The sequence below is a fragment of the Montipora capricornis genome, chromosome 6 (genome assembly GCF_036669925.1).
Source record: "Montipora capricornis isolate CH-2021 chromosome 6, ASM3666992v2, whole genome shotgun sequence".
NCBI classification, from domain to species: Eukaryota; Metazoa; Cnidaria; class Anthozoa; order Scleractinia; family Acroporidae; genus Montipora; species Montipora capricornis.
The window spans coordinates 9,165,534-9,173,033 of NC_090888.1; the positions used below are offsets into that span (position 1 = coordinate 9,165,534).

Consider the following 7,500-nt stretch of genomic DNA (forward strand, 5'->3'; position numbering starts at 1 on the left):
GCAGATCATACCTTTAAAGTAAGTGCAAACATTGGTGTTTGGAAGGAAGGAGTGTGGCTGAAGCAGTTTGATTCCCTATTTACTGTATTAAATGAGAAAGGACAAATTCTTGGATGGAGATTGACCAGGGGAACAGCATTTAACCAGGTAAAGCACATGTTACAACTCCTGAAGAATAGGTTGGATCGCACAAATATAAAACCAAAGAGAATTTGTATCGATAATTGCTGTCAATGGAGGCATTCACTGCAAAGCATTTTTGGAGACGACGTGGAGATTAATCTTGATCTCTTCCACGCTACCCAACGTATAGTGTCGAAAATTCCTAAAAAGGGAAAGAGAGGTTCTCCGATCAAAGACGTCCGACGACGATTGACAGATGACGTAAAAAGTTTATTCAGAGATCCGTCAGATATTGCATCCAGGTCAAAGGATACACCTTCAATTCAAGTACTAACTCAAAATCTTGAGAATTTTGTCAAAAAATGGAAAGATGTAACGTGTGACGGGGAACGCGTATTGACAGAAGGGGCTATACAGGAATTGGATAAGTTAAAGAAACATATAAACAATGGCTGTTTGTCTAACATACCGGTATCGTGTGGATCTAATCGTAACGAGGCCCTTCATAAGAGCCTGAACCGCAACATCTCCAGACAAAGGCTCGGAGTGCGCCTTGCACTTGCATTATTCGGAATTTTTTTCTACATATGGAACGAGAAAAGAGAACAATACTTCCTTAAAGATTCCGTCGTAAAGCATGTGCGGGAATACTCGTTTTTACCCTCTAACATAACTAGGACCTTAGTAGCCGAATCATTTGGCATTGGGCCAAGCGAACAAAGCCAAATGGTAAAAATGAATTCGTCAGTCGAGGAGTCCTTACCTGCAAATTTTAGCGCATCTGCAGTTGTAGATGATGAATTCTCATCGAGTGACGAGTGTCTTACGGACAAAGAAGACAGTGTCATCAAGACTGAGGCTTTTGACGCAGTCAAGAATGCTCAGTTGAAATTATGTCTGGCATCCAAGCTTGCTTCCATGGCAAAGACTGGTCTACTTCCAGCGATACGAACATTGAATATGACAAAAAGCGTCCTTTTGTTACTTTCAAACTCTTTCTTTTCTAAAAGTTGTGACGAAGTTAACGCAGAAAGGCGAGTAGATGGTTTGCTTTCTGGTTATGGATTAAAGAGGGTATTTATGCCAAAAGATGGAAACTGCCTTTTCTCATCAATAGCATTTGCATTGCAAAATCAACTTAATTTTCCAGAAAATGAAGTAAATTCAAGCTTCTTAGAGCATTTGGAGAGCGTTGGGCTGACCAACGAGCTAAGCATGCTGTGCATGATAAGGACTTTACGAAAGCTCACCGTTGATGAATTTTTAGGAGAACATAGAAGTGAATATGCATCCTATTTGGAAGTTGATGAAAACCAAGATTATGAAAACATGGCCGAAAGTTTCAACAAAAATGGATTCTTTGATTGCGCACTTGGAAATGCTGTTCCCCTTGCTTTGTCTAATGTACTCAAAGTTTCAATAGTTATCATGTCATCCCTTGAGCATTACCCCGTGATTCCCATCTTGCCAAGAGAAATCCCCCTTTCCAGGATCCCATTGTACATTGTCCATCTGAGAATTGGTGCTGGGCATTACGATGCTGCAATTGATAATCCCCTTTTGCCACGGGAAACTGGTGAATCTTCATGTTCGTCGTCCACAAGGAAATTGCCATCAACATGCAAAAATGAAGTAACATCAAAAGAGCCTGAAAAGGTACCAATAACAACTGAAGTGGGATGTAGATGTGGTAGAGGTAGCGCAAGAAACAAAGGAGAAAGGTCATTTTGTCGTGTTTACAAAGATGGTTGTAAATGCTTTCAAGCTATCAGCGGATGCACAGATAAGTGCTATTGCTACAACTGTGGAAACCCTCATGGGAAAAAGGAGGTAGTTAACACTGGAACACTAGAGCCAGTCCCAAGAAAGCGACGCAGACATGCTGCACGTTCAGTATCTTCAATGAAAGATGAAAATTTCATGGAAACAAGAGAAAGGAATGTCAAACTCTCATCATGGACTGCTTTTGAAGAGCTTCTTCTAAAGGAATGTGTCTTCTACCCGAATTCCGTAGATAAACTTAACGACAGTTCACTAGTTGAAATGTACAACAACGCAGTTAGTATATCTCAAGGCGGCGAATCCATCCAAAGGCATTTTTCACAACCACTACCGTTTGCCAATCGGAGAGGTTTGGAAGATGTCCAACGTATGATTAATCGTCTTCAGAAACAAAACGATGCTTTTAATGTCCTTTTCAAGAATCAAATAAGTATGAACTTCCAAAAATCGACATGAACATCGATCGACAACAAAACAATTATTGTGTAATATTAATGGTTAACTACTGTTTTATTCAATTTATTAATGATATTAATCCTTTATTACTTTAAATATGCAACTACAGAGATCGTGTTCTCTAAGCTTCAACAAGCACTGTATGGACGGAGTCGTGTTTGTTGCGTTTTAGGGTAGAAAGCATGCCCCTTAAGGGCTCGAAACGCTGCTCCATAAAGGAACACACCTGATTGTTATGGTTACAAGTTCTTTCATCTTCGATCTCTTGGACTTGAAGTTGAAAGCGATTTTTCCTTGTAGAATACTTCGAAGAGGACCCATCACGTGGGTGACTAGTCCCAGGTTCCTAATCGCTTTCAACAAGAGGTCTCATTGTTACTGTTACGGAGTATGTTGTCTCACCAATGTTTTAATTTCTCTTTGCCGTTGTGCATCAGAAAATCGTGATTTATTTATGTATAAGACATTGTTTACCGGAAAACGTCGTTCCGTTCTGAAGAAGGCGTGTATAGGCGTACGAGCCGACGAGGGCGGGTTGGGGGAGGGGCAGCAGCACCTGGGATAAATTGGGAGTTTTAACAAGACGAAAGGGAACGTCAACTATAACGTCAATTAAAAATATAGCTTAGCAGTATCGTACGTATTTGGAGATTATTCCATTGTGCCTACCTTGAACAACAGGGGTGAACTTTGATATAACTGGAGTTATAGGAACGGTTCTAAAGTGAAGATAAAAAGAGGATGATTTTTTTTGGTATGGTCATGTTGTTGCCAAACCAGAAAATTGGTGACTTCACGTTGTTATTATGCATGTGGACTAACGCAAAAAATGCAGTGGAATTAGAGCTACACGTGCAGCATGATTATATTTCCTTCCTTAACCAACGATTTTCTTGCTGTTGCTTTCTGATTCCAAGCTCAAGTGCTAAATTTGTTCTTTTTTTACCTGTCTTTAAACTTTTAAAGAATTGATGGCTAATCTTTTATCGAGAAAACGGACTGCTTTCGTTTCGTAGATATGGCTGTGATTTGGGCTTGCGTGTTTACACCAGTGCCGTTATATTACACAACATGCATCAGAATACATTGTGTATCTCGTGCCGCTCTCACGTTTAAAGCCAAAAAAATTACTGTAATACAACACGGAGTTCAAACATCCATTTGGAAGGATTAATTAAGCCTCTTAGTCTAAACTCGGGGGATCGATTGCACAAGACTGTAAGATAAAAGTTTAACCATTGAGCAATTCTTGGAAATCCTTCCGACAATTACTATTCGGCGAATATTTGTTGGAAACTAGCGAACAAGCCGTCATTCTGACCTGTCATAAACACTCTACACTAAAAATAACAACATAAGCGAATGGCGTTGGTCAGTTGAAAATGAAGAGTAGATTTTAATTCACATCCTCACTTGGGGGAATACAATTTCATACATTATGTCACTTTAAGGACCTGAAAGATTCACAAAATCACTGAAAGTCTCGTGAACTATACAAATAGACAAAACGTCAGGTTATTGCATTTATTCTCTTCTCGCACAACCTGAGACACATAAGGACTATTAAGGCCATGTTCAAGGCTAATTGACTGGAATATTTTGCCGATTTCTTTTCTTAATGTTTTCTTTTAAAATGAATTTTAGTAATGTATGTATGTATGTTCGCATCTCCATTCCGAAGGTAACACAAGGAAACCACAGATGTTTAAGAAATTAAAGAAGAATAATATCATAACAGCATAGGCTAACACTGCTCCTCTATGCCCAACCTTCCTCTGTGCCCACTATTCCTCTGTGCCTACTGTTCGTCTATGTCCACTATTCCTCTGTGCCTACTGTTCCTCTGTTCCTCTGTGTCCACTGTTCCTCTGTGCCTACTGTTCCTCTGTGCCTACTGTTCCTCTGTTCCTCTGTGCCCACTGTTCCTCTGTGCCCACTGTTCCTCTGTACCTCTGTTCCTCTGTGCCTCCTGTTCCTCTGTGCCTACTGTTCCTCTGTGCCCACTGTTCCTCTGTGCCCACTGTTCCTCTATGCCTACCGTTCCTCTGTGCCCACTGTTCCTCTGTTCCTCTGTGCCTACTGTTCTTCTGTTCCTTTGTGCCCAGTGTTCCTCTGTGCCTACTGTTCCTCTGTGCCCACTGTTCCTCTGTGCCCACTGTTCCTCTGTACCTCTGTTCCTCTGTGCCTACTGTTCCTCTGTTCCTCTGTGCCCACTGTTCCTCTGTGCCCACTGTTCCTCTGTACCTCTGTTCCTCTGTGCCTCCTGTTCCTCTGTGCCTACTGTTCCTCTGTGCCCACTGTTCCTCTGTGCCCACTGTTCCTCTGTGCCTACCGTTCCTCTGTGCCCACTGTTCCTCTGTTCCTCTGTGCCTACTGTTCCTCTGTTCCTCTGTGCCCACTGTTCCTCTGTGCCTACTGTTCCTATGTGCCTACTGTTCCTCTGTGTCCACTGTTCCTTGTTCCTCTGTGCCCACTGTTCCTCTGTTCCTCTGTGCCTACTGTTCCTCTGTGCCTACTGTTCCTCTGTGCCTACTGTTCCTCTGTGCCTACCGTTCCTCTGTTCCTCTGTGCCTACTGTTCCTCCAGGACCGGTCTTTGTTAGTAAGTGACGTCACTGGTGCGTCTTACACCGCAAGAACCAAAGTAATCGAGTAATTACCCAATAACTCAATTTATTTTGACACGCATGGCTACAATACCAATTAACAAAGACAGAGATAACGTGGATTTTGCAACCATTTAACGTTTCAATTCATTCGGCTTAAGCCAGTATGACTGAGGTGTAAAAATTTCTTATTAGGATCCTTTCATTCGCTTTCGTGTACGTTATGTTTATCCTTTAGTTCACAAACTCGTTTGTTTTGCATCTGGAAGATGTAATTTTCAATTATAACCTCTCCCTAGGGGTTATCACGCATAGCTTAACCAATGAAATCCCCGCGTCCTAATTGCTCGGAATACATGAAATTCTTTGTGCATAACTATGGTTGCACCGAAAAAAGGCAACCGAGTTATTCAGGTATTCGAAGTAATAATTGTTGGTTTTTCGATCGATTTCCCTCGATGTACCGGTGTGACAAATAATTTGGAACATTGCAATGCATCTGGAAGCGCAAAAACAAAGCACAGATGATTTCAACGCGTACGATCGCATCCCCAAAAGGTGCAGCGACCTGCAGTCATGATAATGTGAGTTGTTGACAGATGTAAAACAGGATTGTCTTTCAAACAATCTGTATTTTATCCTTATGACTCGTTTTTTTATTATTAATATTTATTTTACCCTCAGTCTGCATTTTACCCCCGATCTGCAGTCTGCAGTCTGCGCTTTACACTGACCGCCCAAATAACCGATTTTTCGACGGAAAATTCATCCCAGAGGATAAAACTATTCACTGGACATGTAATAAGGGTAAATATGTTCGAGCGAAAGCGAAAACAAGCGAATATTTTGACGGAAAACACAATAATGTGAGATCAAAGGAACATGTGGTGAAGACACGCAATTGCGGCATCGCTTCGACAATAATCTTACCTTTTCAGCGATTTTAACGCTTGAAATTCCATTCAATTCACCTCGTCTAGTCTTTGAATTCACTATTATCGCTGCCCTGCGAATCTTCAGTGTTCTACATAACAGCACACTTGGTAAAAGACGGCTCGACGGGCGACAGATTGTTGTCGATATTGTCGTCTGTCTTGTTCAGTATCCAATTGATTTGCCATTATTGAGCTTCATAAGGGTATATTTTGTTCAAAGATCCACTAAAACGCCATTCGCGCTACATGACTTTCGATGCCATTGCCAGTTAAGTTAATCGTTATAATGTGTCCACCAGAGAAATCTACGCATTTCCCACTACCCTCTCGATCCTAAGAAAATACGCGCAGCAGGGCTCTATGCACAAAGACACCACTTAGCAGGGGAGTGACAGGCAAGACTTTTACCGACACAGAAAAAAATAAAATAAATAAAACGGAGAAATTCTACCTATTTTCCAACTGGGATTGCCATACGGCAACCCAGTAATGAAACCATGCATTACCATGGTTCAAGTCAATGGCTATGGTATTTTTGTCCTTGCCATTAGTTGGCTCTGGTCTCAGCTGCACTTGGACCTGACAGTTTGCTTTTATTTTTCTCTGTGCCGTTTTCAAAAATTCCTGTCTTGGCTTGTCGTGGGCACCACCAATACCTTAAAACACCAACGTGTACAGCACATTTTTATCTCCTGAAATTTCACTACTTCTGAAAGTACTGTCATATGAGCAATTAGACTATCAGGGGGCTATCTTCACAAGATAAGCAGCATTTCTCTGAACAAGAACCCCCAAAAAACAAATGGATTGATATCTTATTTCAGAAGGTAAGCATTGGTGACTTATTTTATGTTAAGATATGTTCTGAAACATTACGATACCTGAACTACCTGTCTACCAAGGGCAACTTTCAGTGACATGGTGAACTAAAATTATATTTTTAATTTTAAGGACAGACTATTTACAGTTTTCCAGTCCATTATGTGACAAACAATAAAACATTTCCTTTTCCATGAATGTCCTCATTTTCCTCTTTGTCATCCTTTAATGTTTGACCAAAAAATATTCCATGGCCAGCCGTTCCAGGTTTCTGAGAAAGACGAACAGTTGCATCAACATTCATCCTGTCAACATCAAACAATACATGGAGCAACTGACAAAGTTTCCTTTGGAGCTCGATGCGGTTGTGCAATGGCTGTTTCTGAGGAGGATGCTCTCCTGGTCGCTTTCTTGAGGGTCAAACTACAACATGAGAAGAACGATCTCTAAACATGTTGTGCACTAATTAAGCCAGGAAAATCTGTTCTCACACAGTTTAGAACGACGATGGCTCAAGCCTCAAATACATACAAATTTCCAACAATGCATGATTCTAAAACAAGAAAATTTATACCCTACCTCAAAATCAACACTGGGTTTTTTAATAGAACTGACGCCGACTTCAGAGCATCTAATTTCCTCGCTCAGTTGCAAAATGAACATTCGTCTTTCAAAAGGAATTTTTTCTCGAACCCATTGATCATCAAAAAGAGCCGGCTTCGAACAGAGAAAGTAAATAAATTGAGCATTTCACAGCAATGTAAGAAGAAGCAACTGGAA

General features: G+C 41.0%; 1 long non-coding RNA gene across 1 annotated transcript in view; it reads right to left on the reverse strand.

Annotated features, from left to right (window-relative positions):
* Positions 1-6,823: 6,823 nt before the first annotated feature.
* The window catches only part of LOC138054645 (uncharacterized), a 751-nt gene continuing 74 nt past the window's right edge, over positions 6,824-7,500 (reverse strand). The window contains exons 1-2 of the long non-coding RNA XR_011133326.1: positions 7,300-7,500; positions 6,824-7,143 (exon numbers count right to left, since the gene is read on the reverse strand). The exon at positions 7,300-7,500 is cut by the window's right edge and continues 74 nt beyond it. This is a non-coding gene — a long non-coding RNA (uncharacterized lncRNA). The remainder of the gene's footprint in view (positions 7,144-7,299) is intronic.